This window comes from Vipera ursinii, assembly GCF_947247035.1.
Source record: "Vipera ursinii genome assembly, chromosome: 7".
In the NCBI taxonomy this organism is placed as follows: domain Eukaryota; kingdom Metazoa; phylum Chordata; class Lepidosauria; order Squamata; family Viperidae; genus Vipera; species Vipera ursinii.
The window spans coordinates 67,143,171-67,160,571 of record NC_139521.1 but is presented as its reverse complement, the minus strand read 5'-3'; the positions used below and the strand labels follow the sequence as shown (position 1 = coordinate 67,160,571).

The following is a 17,401-nucleotide window of genomic DNA, read 5'->3' as shown; positions in this document are numbered from 1 at the left end:
GTGCAAATTCGATGGAGAAGGCAATGATGCTACGAATGGTTAGCCGAATAAGAAGAAGGGGCAAGCAAAGAACACGGTGGCTGGATAACATCAAATCTGATACAAAGTTGAACATCCGACAATTGAAAGAAGCTGTGCTTGAGATGGTAGCGTGGAGAGGGTTTGCCTATAAAGTTGCCAAGTATTGGACATGACTAAACAGTGGAGAATGAATGAAGTATATGTAATAGGAATATTCCAATGCTGTGATCAGTATTAGAGCAATTGGGTTAGGACGCTGAGCTTGTCGATCAGAAGGTCGGCAGTTTGGCGGGTCGAATCCCGAGTGCCGCGGAACAGAGTGAGCGCCTGTTACTCATCCCAGCTTCTGCCAACCTAGCAGTTCGAAAGCACGTAAAAAATGCAAGTAAAAAAAATAGGGACCCTTACGGTGGGAAGGTAACAGTGTTCCGTGCACCTTTGGCGTCTAGTCATGCCGGCCACATGACCACGGAGACGTCCTCGGACAAGCGCTGGCTCTTCGGCTTTGAAACAGAGATGAGCACCGGTCCCTAGAGTTGGAAACGACTAGCACGCATGTGCGGGGGAACCTTTACCTTTTACACTGAGCAAGGAAAGAGATATGAATGGGCAACTTTTGATAAGGTATAGGACCTTTTATGCATTTGGGGGTAACTCTGTGTTGAAAGCTTATCAATACAGGTAGTTGGATTTACTCTCTTTTTAGTAGAGAAACTGAATTTTACATTTTCAATTTATTAGCTATATTAAGTTTATTTTAGGCTTGTGGTTCTGAGAGAAAAAGAGGACAATAGCATAAAACCTCTGCCCTCCACCCACCCAAAAAAACCACAACAACACACACCATGTTTTCCTCTGTGTGTCTTTACAGGACTGTCAAAATTAAGGTTTCCCAACTTTTGCAACTGCTGGCTGGGGAATACTGGGAGTTGAAATCCATAAGTGTTAAAAGTTGCAAAGGTTGGAAAATCCTGGTCAAAATATTACTGAGTAGTTTTATGAAGAAAATCTTGAACACTAGCAACAAGCGGGGTTTTTGGTTACAGTAGAGTCACAAAGCAATGTATTGAAAAATTAGTTATTTCCATCATATCATGCAAAGCCCAGTTAAGTATGAATAAATAAATAATTAAAAAGAAACTGATGAGCACTGTTTGCTAAAGTAATCATACAGCTGGCAAGATTTTTGTACACTCAACCAGCGCTCTTACTTTTGTGGCAGGATTCGTTCCTCTATAAATAGAACTGACCGTCTCATTACTTTTGATTTACTTGTAACCTTTCATTCACCGGGGACCAGCCGTTTTTGTTGGGAGCAAATACAAGCCACAGGGAAATATTTCTGCAAAGCAGATAATAGGAATTCAGGTACAACTTCTTTAAGTCATCTTGGACCAGTTTAATGAAATACAAAGGTAACTTCTCAACATCTTTAACATAGTCACTACAAACCAATTAGTTATATTTTTAATATAACTTGCCTGAATCATCTGCTTGGCAGAATCTGCCATTAAAACATATATTGCCCCAATACAATTTGGGTACTCTGTCAGCTTCAGAGGTGCCTGAAATAATAAATAATAAACCTTTATTGTCAAAGTGCAACATGTGTACAATGAGATTAGCTGAGCCTCCCCCCGTGTTCTCTCCCCCAACACACAGTGACAACAAACCCTCCATCCTACCACACCATGTGAACCAACTACACCACACACCGGCTTCCCAAGTCAATTCTGCATAAAATTATGTCCCATTTAAAAGCCTAACAGCCCATGGATAAAAGCTATTTTTCAGCCTGTTGGTATGGCTGGCTATATTCCTATATCTCCTACTGGATGGTAGGAGAGTAAAGAGATACCGTCCAGGGTGTGAGTCATCCCTGAGAATTTTCCTCACTCTTCCAAGGCAACGAGCCCTGGCTATGTCATCCAGTGATGTCAGGGAACAGTCCACAATGTCTTGTGCTGTGCTCACTACCCTCTGTAATACTTTCCTGTCCGCGGCTGTCAGACCAGCATACCAAACCACGATACCATATGAGAGGACGCTCTCTATAGTAGACCCGTAAAAGAGGGTCATTAGCCATTGTTCTACCCTGTTCTTCCACAAGACCCTAAGAAAGTGAAGCCTCTGTTGGGCCTTTCTAGCCACCTGGGTTGTGTTAACTTTCCAGGTCAGATCTTCATAGAGGTAGACTCCCAAAAATTTAAAGGAGGAAACTCTCTCTACACAGTCTTCCCCAATGTAAAGTGGGGCAGGTTCCTCCTTTTTTCTCCGGAAGTCTAACACCATCTCTTTCGTCTTGCCGATGTTTAGGTGCAAGTTGTTGTTACTACACCATATGGATAGTTTTTGTACCTCCACCCTATATGCTGTCTCATCCCCACCTGTAATAAGACCCACCACAGTTGTATCATCTGCAGACTTGATTATCGCAGTGGATGGGTCAGATGATACACAATCATAAGTGTATAAAGAATACAGGTAGGGGCTAAGCACACAGCCCTGTGGCGTGCTGGTGCAAAGCTTCAGGGGGGTGGACAAAACAGATCCGACCCTCACTGTTTGTAACCGATCCCTAAGAATGTCTTGAATCCAATCGCAGATGGCAGGAGAGAATTTCAAGTCAGTCAGCTTCTCGATGAGAATGCTCGGCAAAATGGTGTTGAAAGCCGAGCTGTAGTCAACAAAAAGCATCCTGACGTAACTTCCAGGTTTCTCGAGATGACTTGCTACAGAGTGTAAAGCAGTAGCTATGGCATCGTCTGTCGACCTATTTCCCCTGTAGGCAAATTGATGTTTATCAAAGTCCAGTGGGAGGCATGTCCTAAGATGTTGGAGAACCAATCTTTCGAAGCATTTCATGACTACAGACGTTAATGCAATAGGTCTGTAGTCATTCAGGCACTCAACTGCAGTTTTCTTGGGGACTGGGACAATGGTAGCTGCTTTCAAGCACGATGGTACACATGCCGTTTGCAAGGAGATGTTAAAAATCTTTGTCAGGACCCCTGCTAATTGATAGCAAACATACAATTAGAAACCAAACTCAGTAATACAATAATGGTACCTGAGAACAAACCTAACTCAAACTGTAAGAACATGCAGGATTACACTGATGGGCCCACCGATCTCCAGGCATTCAAGTCTTCAATCACTAATAAAATGGTAGCACAGGTTATGTGAGTTATGGTGTTCCAGAGGGCCTGCAACAGAGAAGGGCCAAGTTGGGTCCTGCCAAATGGCACAGTTTAACAGTTTAATAAATAGAATCTGGAGCATGTCCACAATCGGAGAGAGAGAATCTTGCAAACAACCCATTCAACCCATTTAGGACTGAAGGGATTTTATTATGCTTAAGGTTGATATTAGTAATAATGATATTAGTAGTGACTTTGTAATTATATATATGCGCATATGCATATTTGTTTATGTGCAAGCAGCTTTGTAGGTGCTTTATATTGGGAATATAGTTTTATAGTTGTATAAAAGCAAATGTTTCATGCTTTAGGTACAGGTGATTGCTTACCTGAAAAGAGTAAGGTAAGGGGAGGGGGGAAAAGAGTTATGGATGGCCTGGGCTGCTGTGTATGAGTCATCATCTTGAAATTATTTTTTGTGCTATCTTATACCTGTTACCAAGACCTGAGCGTTTTGTTCTGGAAAGGTATAAAAGGTGGAAGACATCTTTCCTGATTGTTGCCTTCATCTCTCTACCAGCCATGAAGAGAGGTGAGGACACCCAACTCTATTTTGATCAAAATAAGTTTGCTTGTTGAAACCTCGGCTCAGGAGTTTCTTTGGCTCTTTTAAATTCCTGAGTAACACTGGGGCACTTGTGAGGCTAAGTGTAAAACCTTACAGGACTTTATAGTGACAACTTTAGGAATTGAACCTGAAAGCAGTGCATCTTATTGCATAGACCTGGGGATCCTGAGGTATGACCATAACTGGTTTATAAAACAAAACAGAATATTCAGTGGTGGGATTCAAATATGTGAACAACCGGTTCTCTGTGTGGATGCTGCTTCCGGAAGTCCATTCTGTGCCCGGGCAACAAAAAAGTAGCTACTGGTTCTGCCAAAGTGGTGCAAACCGGCTGAATCCCACCTTGGAGGTCATCTAGTCCAACCCCCTGCTCAGGCAGGAAACCCTATACGATTACAGACAAATGGCAGTCCAGTCTCTTCTTAAAAATGTCCAGTGTTGGAGCATCTTTCCTTATTATGGCTGAAAAATGGAAGCCAGAGACTAGTTTGCTTCAGGCCACTTTTGAGTTAAAGCTAGAAATATGAGGCTAATCACAGCTTCTTGATTTGTGGCTTATCTGTTGCATGGGATCAGGGTGTTCTACTTTCAAAGGTAGTTGGCTGGACAAGAGCCACAGGAGATGTAATTTCAGTTAGAGGCAGCTTGATTGTGGAAGTTTGTAAAGACTGTCATGCAAAGAAATGAAGATGATCAAATTGGCTAAGCTATTACATAATTTATTTGCACTGAAGGAAGATTATACGTCAGTCTATTTCTGCATTTGTTAAATCTTCACTGGTCAATCAGCTTTTAATAGCAACAAAAATTGGAGATACCCAAGCGATCAACTATATTTGCAGGATATGAAATGTCTTTCGAAAGGCATTGAGATTCATTCAAGTGAAATCCAGAAAGTGAGTTTCCAGATATTATTCTTAACACGATTATTTTTTTCCTCTCTTAAAAAGCATTTCTGAGATTCAGCTATTTTGTGCAGTGCTCAAGCAAAATTAAAACTTGCAAAGGATAATTAAGCTTTGCATGGAAAGCATCACTAAACATTATTTTATTCTGTGTTACAACTGAGCCATCTACTGTCCATTTTCCTTGTTGCTCTTTTTAATGCTGGCGTTCAGAGGTGATTGTCATCTTAAAACAGACGGTTTTCAGGTTTCTGAACCTCTGTTTTAGACATGGTTTTGGTACATACAATGCGCTAAGCGTGATTTGTTTAGTCTTTTTTTTTTACTAGGCACAAGTGGTTGGATTTACATGTGCCATGGTTACATATCCACCTGTGTGCTCCCATTATCTTGGAACTAAAGCTTTCTTAGGCCATTCTGGGAAGGAATTCTGGCAGATGTTGCCCAGAACATCTTGACCGTGCCCTAAAAACATACAGGGCAACTTCACATGAATATGTAATACCGAAGCAAGGCATGTCAAGTCCTGCACTGTGGGTGTGTTTCAAATGGCCTGTGGAGGCTGCTAAGTAGTTCGCAATAATACAGCTGTATATTACTCGAGAGAGAACATCAGTCGATTACAAAATGCCAGCTCCTGAGTAATTAAGGAACAGGTAAAACATAACTTTCAAATAGATTAAAACAGAAAAGCAATGATGTAGGTGGCCCCTGAGTTGTGATTTGAAGTTGCCTGCTCAAAAGCAGGTGGGACAGGAAAAGAATTTTTTTAATGAAGATATTTAATGTTTAATTATTCCTTATGCATTTAACGTTTTCACTCGTCTACAATGTTACAGTTCTGTAAAAACTTTTGGGGGAGCCCTGGGGATTATATCCAAGACCCTGGGGAGTCTCATAAGCAGGTCATCCGGTTTGCTTTCAAGAACCTGATTCGTGATTCCTAACCAAAGGCTAAACAGTCCAGGTTCTGTAGCCAGATTAAGTACCCAAATACTTTTGAAAAGCTTAAACGAAAGCTTTCCAGAAGTACAGGAGGTCCTTGACGTATGACCACAACTGAGCCCAAAATTTACATCGTTAAGTGAGACATTTGTTAAGTGTGTTTTGCCCCATTTCACGACTTCTCTTGCCACCGTTGCTAAGTGAAATCGCTACAGTTGTTAAATGAATCTGGCTTCCCCACTGACTTTGTTAGAAGATCGCAAAAAGGGGAATCACGTGACCCCGGGACACTGCGACCGTCATAAATACGAACCAGTTGCCAAGCATCTGAAATTTGATCACGTGACCACGGGGGTTGCTGCAATGGTTGTAAATGTGAAAAACGGTCATGAGTCCCTTTTTCCCCAGTGCAATTGTAACTTTGAATACTCACTAAATAAACTGTTGTAAGTCAAAGGCTACCTGTGCAGTACTGGAGAGCCAGTTTGGTGCAGTGGTCAAGGCTTCTGGCTAGAAACCAGGAAAGCAGGATTTCTAGCCTGGCCTTGGGTGCAATGCCTCTAGCCTTGGGAAAAAGAGAAGGTGTAGTGGTAATGAGGACGGGCATTGTTACTTTGAGGAATTTAATGGCCTGTTTTGATTTCTCCTTTGTATTAAGAAAAATCCAGAAGTTTAGAGCTCATTCTGGCCTAACCTGCTTGGTTCTTTTATTCATTTTTTACTGACTAAAAGAGAAGGGGGAAGAATGTTGGGTACTGTGGAAAACTACTGTCACTATTAAGGAGCTCCTGGCAGCTTGTAAGAGATTTTGGTATCATCTTGCTTGCTATGTAAGTTTTTTGTGTTGTGCTTTTAGTTAATAATAAGGCATAAAAATCCCTTTATTTATTGATGTGCTTATTGTCTCTGGATTCAAAAAAAAACCAGTTGCCTAGGCACTTGATCACTGCCCTGACATTTGGCAAAACACTAGAACAAACCACTTCCGAAATTGCTGCCAGGTTAAACCACAGGGTTTGGCACAAAGGCATACATTTTCTTCCTACATGAAAGCTACTGTTTCTCCTGGGGACTGGCTGTTCAAAGATCTGCAGAAACATTCTCAATCCTGATAAGTCTCCGGTTGTGTTGGGACACAAATTTCCAGCAACCCCAACCGGTGTGTCATTCTATGACCTATCCTTGGTGAAGGAGTTGGGAGTTGAAGTCTATCAGGATTGGGGTGGAGTATTCTGCTAAATAACACCAGGCATCTCCATCATAGCTGTGAAAATTCTTTCAGTCACAAACTTGCCTCCATACAGAACAGCTATTATATACACACACAGTACATTTTATATACCTGTATGTTTTTCTCTTCAACCTCCTGCTACGCCTGAAAAGTATTTGATCAGTGTGTGCTACCTGCTCTAACATATGTCGGTGAAACATGGACACTAATATCACAATCGATGCAAAAGCTACCAGCGGCGCAAAGAGCCATGGAAAGATACCGTATTTTCCGGCGTATAAGATAACTGGGCGTATAAGACGACCCCCCCAACTTTTGAGATGATTTTCAAGATTTTTCGTCTTATACGCCGGAAAATCAGCGAGCTCGGGAAGGCACGCCCTCCCCTCTCACTGTAGAGGAAGCAGGGCAGGCTGGCATCTGGTGGGAGCCGGCCGGGCAGTCCTGCACGCGTGCACGTGTACAGGACTTCCCTGCCGGCTCCCGCCCGACGCTCTTCCCTCTTGAGGCAGCATCGCTCCCGGCTCCTAAGGAGTCCTCGGGGATACTGCCTCAAGAGGGAAGAGCGTTGGGCGGGAGCCGGCAGGGAAGTCCTGCACACGCACGCGCGCGCAGGACTGCCCGGCCGGCTCCCACCCAACGCTCTTCCCTCTTGAGGCAGCATCGCTCCCCGGCTCCTAAGGAGTCCTAAGGAGTCCTCGGGGATGCTGCCTCAAGAGGGAAGAGCGTCGGGCGGGAGCCGGCAGGGCAGTCCTGCACAGTCCTCCTAAGGAGCAGCCGGGGAGTGCGCGCGTGCGCAGGACTGCCCTGCCGGCTCCCGCCAGAGGCCAACCTGCCCTGCTTCCTCCACAGTGAGAGGGGAGGGCGTGCCTTCCCAGGCTCGCTGATTTTCCGGCGTATAAGACGACTGGGCATATAAGATGACCCCCCAACTTTTGAGGTGATTTTCATGGGTTAAAAAGTCGTCTTATACGCCGGAAAATACGGTACATGCTTGGCATCACAAGACAAGATAGAAAGACCTGCACATGGGTTAGAAAACAAACGAAAAGTGTACAATATCATCAAGAGAGTAAAAGAACTGAAATGGAAATGGGCTGGTCACATATCCAGAAGAATTGATGGCAGGTGGACCAAGGCGGTCATAGAATGGATCCCACTTAATAAAAAGCATCCACAATAGAGACCTAAAACAAGAAGGATCGGTGACATCAGCAAGTATGGTGGGCCCGACTGGCAAAAAAAAGCTCAGGACCGTATTGGTTGTTAACGTGCAGAACAGGCCTTCATCCTGCAGTGGGGAGACAATGCCTAAAATGATGATGATACATATAGTAAAAGTGGAGATGACTTCTCAGTGACCCCTGTGCAAATGGAGCACTATGTATGCCTACAAATGTATGAGGTAGAACAGTCAACCGTATTGCTCTTGGTTGCATATTTCAAAAGTAATGCTGCACCAAGAATGTCATTACAGTAATAATTAAAGATCCTCAAATTGCATAAGTGATAATCCAAGCTTATAGGCTAAATGTATGATAAGATCAGACTCTTCAAGCAATGGGTTTCTTGCAATCTCCTTGAAACCACATAAGTATCTCTGTAACTTTAAGACAGGACCACTTTCTGACAAGGCAAATTGACTAGATCACTTCCAGATTTCAGCTGAGTATACAGTAGTGGCCAAAAAATTGTGGAAACCTTTTGGGAAAAGTGTACAGTAGAAATGCCACCTTTGGTTAAGTTTCCAGCAATTTTTCTTCTAATTTCTTTATAACCGTAGCCTTGTTCACTTAATAATACTATTTTACATTGTTTTCTGGGCAACCAGTCAACTTTCTGCACCATTACTTTAATTTTATTACATTTTACAAGCTCACTAAATGAAAGAACACAAAAAAAAACCCAACCAACTTGACAGCGATCACATAACACACTGACAAATGTCCTCCTCTCAGCTTCAATACATGACATCGATAACTGAATCCTACTGTGATCTGATTGGCTCATTGCCAAAACAAGATGACACCTGATTGCCTCTCTAAACACGCATGTTCATTGGATACAAGCAGATGAAGGAAAGCTACCTGATATCAACCTAAGCAAGTTGTGCTTCCTTTTTCTGGTTATTTGGCTATATCTTTTCAAAGAATACAGTACAGATAATTGAACAAACTTTGTTGCATTACATTCTTGATTAAATTATCTTTCCATTGATATATAATTTTATGGTACTACTCCCCCAAAAAGTGGTGTTATTAGCCATCAAACCTCAAAAATACACTCTTCCCAAAAGGTTTCCACAATTTTGGCCACTACTGTAAATATCAGATTTTGGCAGCCTCTTTAAACCTGGAGATATACCCCCCCCTTTTATTTTTAACCTTGTCTGATAAAGAGATACAGAAGCTATAGCCAAGATATCAAAACCATCATTGGACCAAAATTGGCCCTAATGGGTCATTGTTAGAACAACAGCTGTGTCTTAGGAGGGGTCATGGAATTATGTCCCACTAGTTCATTATCAGGTACAATCCTCAATCAAGATAACATGGTTTGATAGCAACAAGAGGCAAGGAGTTCTATCAGCTCAGCAAAGACTGAGTTATTTTAAAAATTTCTAATCCACAAAAGTTCCTAATCCCCTAAACAAGAGAAGTTCACACAAATCAAACATCTTCCTGAATCAGAGCAAGATAAATGGTATGAGGCAATGCAGGCTGAAATGGACAGTCTAAAGAAACTTCAAGTGTTTACGCCTGCAAGCCCTCCAGCAAACAAGAAAGTTATTGGCACTCGATGGGTCTACAGAATTAAAAAGAAGCCAAATGGTGAGTTGTTGTATAAGGCCACACTTGTAGCCCAGGGTTTTTCTCAATGTTATCCTGAGGACTATACAAATACTTATTCACCCACAGTGCGGATTGAGTGTGAAAATCGCCTTAGCCACTGCAACTATCCTTGGTTTAGAGGTTTTCCAGTTTGATGTTGAAACGGCTTATCTACACGCTGATCTAGATGAAGAAATTTATGTGAAAGGTCCTCCAGGTTTCCGACAACAAGAAGGGGATACTTGGTTTCTACACAAAAGTCTTTATGGTCTGAAACAGTCTGGTTTAATGTGGTACTTATGTCTTTCTGACAAACTAAATTCAATGGGCTTTATTAAGTCCGAAACAGATGAATGCGTGTTTACTAAAAGATCTGATAATAGGTATGAGATAATTCTTGTTTATGTTGATGATATTGTTTATATTGGTCCAAATAAGCAGATGAGTGAGAATTTTGCTAAAGCCTTACAAAAGTTTTTTCACATTGAAGTCTTTAGGGCATATTAACACTTATTTGGGTGTTCAAGTTGTCAAAACTCAGAAGGGGTTCAGTCTTACACAAGAAGATAAGATTGAACAACTATTGCATCACTGCAACATGAAGGATGCTAAACCAGTGAGTATACCCATGCAAACCGATTTTCACAACTTGGCACATGAACCAAGTCCTGAGTTCGAAGATCAAAACACTTTATCGCTCAGTCATTGGGTCACTGCTGTATATTAGCAGTTGGACTAGACCCGACATTGCACTTAGTGTTAATCTCCTATCACAACATGTAGGCAAGGCAAAACAGTTTCATTGGACATGTGTTAAGAAATTATTGAGATACCTAAAACACACTAAAAACATGAAGTTATTGTTAGAACCCACACATACTGACTATGCAGTGTTATGTTGTTATGCAGATTCTGGTTGGGCGAGTGACAAGCAATCACGTAAAAGTACTTCAGGTTATATGATGTATTTAAATGGATGTCCTGTTTACTGGCAAGTGCGTAAACAGAATTTTGTTTCTTGTTCTTCTACTGAAGCTGAATATGCTTGTGTTTCAGATGCATGTAATTCTCTAACGTGGTTTGATGCTTTAGTCACAGATATCTGGACACACCCGATTCGACCGATCACTGTGATGGAAGACAACGAATCTGTGGTTTATATCTCTGAGAATTGCTTTACAGGTTCAAGGTCTAGACACATTGACATTCGTTCTCAAAATATAAGACAAGTAGTTAAACAAGGTTTTGTTAAATTGCAGTATGTGCCAACACATGATCAGATTGCTGATATGCTGAACAAACCACTTCCTACAGCTCAGCACGAGTATCTGCGCAACAAGATGTGCCTTTTCTGATATCTGCATTACTGACAAAAGAAGGGGATGTCACTGCGTTTTTTTTGTGTTTGTCAGCTCCGCACGTCTCACTTTGTTGCTCTGCTAGCTGCATAGTAATCTTATCAATGTAACCAAGGTGATTGTCACATGTCCAGCCATGTTATGGTTTCATGCCTAGCACTGCTGTTAAGTGCACATGTCTACAAATTTTCTCACTTTACTTTTTTTCTTCCCTTTGTATTCTGTCTGATGAGAGGATGTAGTCAGTTAGGTTCTCTTTTTGCTTTCCAATTAAAGTTTTATATACAGTAGAATATGCCTTGGTTTTCCTGATGTTTACCATGCCCCACGGTTCATCGCCCTCTGATAGGGAAGTATTAATTTATTTCCCTGACAATATTATCTCTGTTTAAAGCAGGTGTGTCCAAACTGCAGCCCCGTGGGTCACATGCAGCCCTAGACAGCTAGTAATACACCTCCACAAGATTGTAAACTTTAATGCTTTAAGCCTCCTGGTTGAAACACCGACTTAACTCTTCATTTTTATAGCTCTTGCCGGTTTGTTTCATTTTCATTGGTCTCAAAAAAGGCAAGCAACATTCGTGGACTCTGGATTTTGTTTTTTCACCAGTGTAAACTACTAGCTTTCTTTTGGGATTTCATAGTATGGCCAGGTTGGCAGGAATTGAGAATTGTACCTCAACTCATCTGAAGGTTACTACAGGGGAGAGGCTAATTTACCTTGAAGATGAGTCCTAGAGTTTACCTCCTATGGTTTAGCTTTGTAAAGTTGCCACAAATCTTTTAAATTCTGTGGAATCCAGTACCTAGTCTTGAAAGCTGCTCAGAGGACTGGCCAAACCAGAATCCTAAGAGTAACGCCTTCCATTATGCAAGAGTTATGGAATGTATAGTTAGTAAATCATTAGTTCCTAAAGCTGATGGGAGTGTGTCATGGTTTTCAAAGATTTGTTGACTCTCTGATGAGCAATTATTGAAAGACAACATCTTCACAGAAAACAACAATTATAATACACTGTTATTTTATCAGGGTAGCAAAATATCTCAATAATAGATATTTGTTGAAGGAGGACATTGAGAATAGGAATTCTCATGAGGGCTAAGACGAATGGAGGGGAAGATGTTCATATTTTGCAAAATGTATTATTTCAACAATATTTTTGGAGAGAGAAAATCTGCTAAATTGGCAGCGTCCAAGATTCAGATGATGGAGAAGCATTACATTCCTTCTGATTTGATTTTGTTATCACAAATCCAAATCTGTGTGGCCGAGAGATTCAGACAGTCCCTTGTGGCATGTATAAAACTGGCTTAGCTGCACAAGTAAAATGGGATGAGATTCTGCCAAATATGCACCAGACGTCTTCTGAAGTTTGCAGTCAGAATAGCACTGAATTCATACAAGCTGAGCAAAGATTGCAAGAATTTTCATGTATTTATCAATCAGAATTATAGAGCCGCCCACCTCCTCCCAAGGGTGACTTTGAGCAGGGCACAACAATAAATGAAATAGCCAACATAAGTAGGTAAAAATCTGGAAATTCGCAGTGATAAATTGCATAAAACCAAAAATACTAACCAATAGGGCCATTGAAATAAGTTCTCTAACCCTGGAAGCGCCAGACCTGGCAGCATTCCCAGATTCAGGGCATCATGAAAAATAAAAAAGAATTGGGCCATTTCAGGGGGACGAATATTCCATAAAGAGAGTCACAGCAGAAAACAGATTTAGGTCTGTAGCCGCAGAATGCCTTCTCTGCAAAATCTAATGGGGTGGGGGTTGATGTACCCAGGGAGAGACGGTCCCTCAATTAATCCAATCCCATGCTTAAACTTTAAAGGCTAAATCTAGAAACTTGCCAGAAGCAAACTGGCAACCAATGCAGTTCAAAGAACAGAGATGCAACATGCACTGCGTTAGGAGGCAACATAACTCTCGGCACTGCCGCAGAGTCACCTTACAGTAGACATGTCAAACACAAGGCGCGCGGAAATGGCAAGTGACCGGCTCCCACTGCCCCAGCCCCAGCCCACCCCAACCTGGCTGGGCGCCCTCTTGGCACATGCACAGGAAAAGGCGAGTGCTCGGGCTGGTGGTGCACAGGAGCAGCTGCAGCTCATTTGCCTAATCCCATTCTGCCCCTCCCGGCCTCACCCGGTCACACCTGGCCATGCCCCGCTTTACTGGGCCTCTCCTCGTCCGGCTCTACTTTGCTGGGTCAGGCACCAAAGTACCGTTGAAAACAGCGGAGTCTGTGTGTGCGCCTGCCTTGCCCGCGTCAGCCATGCTCTCCACGGCACGCTACAGCTGATTTGAGGTGACAGGCCAGACACAGAAGCGCTGCGGAAAACGGCAGAGTCTGTGTCCGTGCCTGCTACGCGCTCACCCGTCAAGCCGCAAGGCTCATCATCATGATTGCGCCGGTTCCGCCGCTCATGGCTGCAGGCCTTGAGGCCGATCCGGTGCTTGCCCGTGAAAATCTGGTTCAGCTATAATTCTCAGTGATCCTGTTGGAAATCACACCTTCCAGAGATTCAATGAAGTTTTTTTGAAACAATCTCCATATTGCAAATGTGGCCACAGTAGGGATCATCCCTAGACAGTCATATGCAGTATTTCAATTGTGAAACACACAGCTAGCATTTCCACCCACACTGACATTCCTCCCACTATATATATATATATATATATATATATATATATATATATATATATATATATATATATATATATATATACATATATACATACATATACATACAGTCATGGCCGAAATTGTTGGCACCCCAGAAATTTTTCCAGAAAATCAAGTATTTCTCACAGAAAAGTATTGCAGGAACACATGTTTTGCTATACACAGGTTTATTCCCTTTGTGTGTATTGGAACACAACAAAAAAGGGAGGAAAAAAAGCAAATTGGACATAATGTCAAACAAAACTCCAAAAATGGGCCGGACAAAATTATTGGCACCCTTTCAAAATTGTGAGTAAACAAGATTGTTTCAAGCATGTAATGCTCCTTGAAACTCACCTGGGGCAAGTAACAGGTGTGGGCAATATAAAAATCACACCTGAAAGCAGATAAAAAGGAGAGAAGTTCACTTAGTCTTTGCATTGTGTGTCTGTGTGTGCCACGCTAAGCATGGACAACAGAAAGAGGAGAAGAGAACTGTCTGAGGACTTGAGAACCAAAATTGTGGACAAATATCAACAATCTCAAGGTTACAAGTCCATCTCCAGAGATCTAGATTTGCCTTTGTCCACAGTGCGCAACATTATCAAGAAGTTTGCAACCCATGGCACTGTAGCGAATCTCCCTGGTCGTGGACAGAAGAGAAAAATTGATGAAAGGTTGCAACGCAGGATAGTCCGGATGGTGGATAAGCGGCCCTAAACAAGTTCCAAAGGAATGCAAGCTGTCCTGCAGGCTCAGGGAGCATCAGTGTCAGAGTGAACTATCCGTCGACATTTAAATGAAATGAAACGCTATGGCAGGAGACCCAGGAGGACCCCACTGCTGACACAGAGACATAAAAAAGCAAGATCACAGTTTGCCAAAATGTACTTGAGTAAGCCAAAATCCTTCTGGTAAAACGTCTTGCGGACAGATGAGACCAAGATAGAGCTTTTTGGTAAAGCACATCATTCTACTGTTTACCGAAAATGAAATGAGGTGTACAAAGAAAAGAACACAGTACCTACAGTGAAATATGGTGGAGGTTCAATGATGTTTTGGGGTTGTTTTGCTGCCTCTGGCACTGGGTGCCTTGAATGTGTGCAAGGCTTCATGAAATCTGAGGATTACCAAAGGATTTTGGGTCGCACTGTAGAGCCCAGTGTCAGAAAGCTGGGTTTGCGTCCGAGATCTTGGGTCTTCCAGCAGGACAATGACCCCAAACATACGTCAAAAAGCACCCAGAAATGAATGGCAAGAAAGCGCTGGAGAGTTCTGAAGTGGCCAGCAATGAGTCCAGATCTGAATCCCATTGAACACCTGTGGAGAGATCTTAAAATTGCTGTTGGGAAAAGGCGCCCTTCCAATAAGAGAGACCTGGAGCAGTTTGCAAAGGAAGAGTGGTCCAAAATTCCGGGTGAAAGGTGTAAGAAGCTTATTGATGGTTATAGGAAGCGACTGATTTCAGTTATTTTTCCCAAAGGGTGTGCAACCAAATATTAAGTTAAGGGTGCCAATAATTTTGTCCGGCCCATTTTTAGAGTTTTGTTTGACATTATGTCCAATTTGCTTTTTTTCCTCCCTTTTTTTGTTGTGTTCCAATACACACAAAGGGAATAAACCTGTGTATAGCAAGACATGTGTTCCTGCAATACTTTTCTGTGAGAAATACTTGATTTTCTGGAAAAATTTCTGGGGTGCCAACAATTTCGGCCATGACTGTATATGTATGTGTATATATATATATATATATATATATATATATATATATATATATATATATATATATATATATGTTTCAAATGTTAACTATATATTATTACACACACACACACATGCATGCTATAATATGGATACATTTCATTTACTAACTTGATTTAAAATGAATAAATACATGCTGTGCATATATAATTTTGTATCACTGAATCATCTTAAACTAGAAAGATAAATAGGATGTGTTTCTGCTTCCCTTGTGCTAAACACATTTAGAAATAAAATAGCTATTTTATTGAAGAAAGATAATTTTAAAGTGAACATCATACAACTATCTGTACTCATGAATGTACGCAGAATACCATTTGGGATTAGAAAAAACTTGGCTTGAATTTGAAATACAGAAGAAAACCACTGCCATCACGACTTATAATTAGTCACTTGTCTTTTTGAATAAAGAGCTCAGAGGATGGCATTAAACGATTTGCATTCCTTACAAGATGACCAAAAATAGTATCGAATATTTTACAAATACCCCAAACACTGGGAATTGAATTCTGTATTTATTCCAAGTGCGATGTCCTGAATTAAAAAAAGGCTGGGGAATCTCAGACGTATCTTCTTAAGCCTGCAAGGCAGAATTTTGGATGAAATCCTACATTACATTCTAATCTGTTAGCTATATAGGTAGTCCTTGACTTATGACCACAACTGAGCCCAAAATGCATGTTGCTAAGTGAGAAATTTGTTGACTTTTGTCCCATTTTACAACTTTTCTTGCCACATTTGTTAAGTGCATCACTGCAGTTGTTAAATTAGTAACAGCAATAGCACTTAGACTTATATACCGCTTCATAGTGCTTTACAGCCCTCTCTAAGCGGTTTACAGTGTCAGCACATTGCCCCCAACAATCTCGGTCCTCATTTTACCGACCTCGGAAGGATGGAAGGGTGAGTCAACCTTGAGCCAGTGAGAATCGAACTCCTGGCAGTCAGCCAAGAATTAGCCTTACAAGACTGAGCGAATCCGGCTTCCCCATTGACTTTGCTTGCCAGAAGGTGGCAAAAGATGGTCACACGATCCCGGGACACTGCAACCGTCACTTGTCAAGCATCTGAATGTAAATCACGTGACCATGGGGATACTGCCATGGTCATAAGTGTGAAAAATCATCGGAAGTCACTTTTTTCAGTGCTGTTGTAACTTCGAACGGTCACTAAACAAACTGTTGTAAGATGAGGACTTACCTGTGCTCTTGAATTGGTCCCTTCACTTTTACCTCCCTTCAGCTGCTACATCCTGGGTGGCTTCTCACTCACTCACTTACTTTTTTCACATTCACCTTAGTCCAGGGGTAGGCAACCTCGGCTCTTTTATGACTCATGGACTTCAACTCCCAGAATTCCTGAGTCAGCAGAGCTGACTCAGGAATTCTGGGAGTTGAAGTCCATGAGTCATAAAAGAGCCGAAGTTGCCTACCCCTGCCTTAGTCAGACCCGCCTGTTTCTGCTCGCTCATATACTCGCACGTCAGAGTCAGTTACCGAGTCTTCAAAAGTTTATTTCTTACACTTTTAAGATAAGGTGCCTTTACTTTGGCAGGTATCCATCCTATCCATACCAAAGGTGAAAGGACTCCCTAATTCCTCCTCCTCCTCCTCCTCCTCTTTCATCCCAAGATGTATTTCCTGAGCCTGAGCGCATAACTAAAGTTGTACGAGGCCAGGAAACATTTAATTATGTATTCATCTACACCAGAGGTCTTCAAACCTGGCCCTTTTATGACCGGTGGACTTCAACTCCCAGCATTCCTCAGCCAGCGTGCTTGGCTGAGGAATTCTGGGAGTTGAAGTCCACCAGTCATAAAAGGGCCAAGTTTGAAGACCCCCTGAAATTCTACCCTTTTAACATGGCTTACCCCTCTCGCCCCCGCTGTTGCCGAGTCGAAAAGAGA

At 42.0% G+C, this 17,401-nt stretch overlaps 1 long non-coding RNA gene across 1 annotated transcript; it reads right to left on the bottom strand.

Moving 5' to 3' along the window:
* Window positions 1-562: 562 nt before the first annotated feature.
* Window positions 563-3,173, bottom strand: LOC310643535. Its single transcript, XR_014493099.1, has 3 exons — window positions 3,092-3,173; window positions 1,503-1,586; window positions 563-1,363 (listed from the first exon to the last, which is right to left on the bottom strand). It is a non-coding gene; the product is annotated as an uncharacterized lncRNA (long non-coding RNA).
* Between the last annotated feature and the right edge of the window lie 14,228 nt (window positions 3,174-17,401).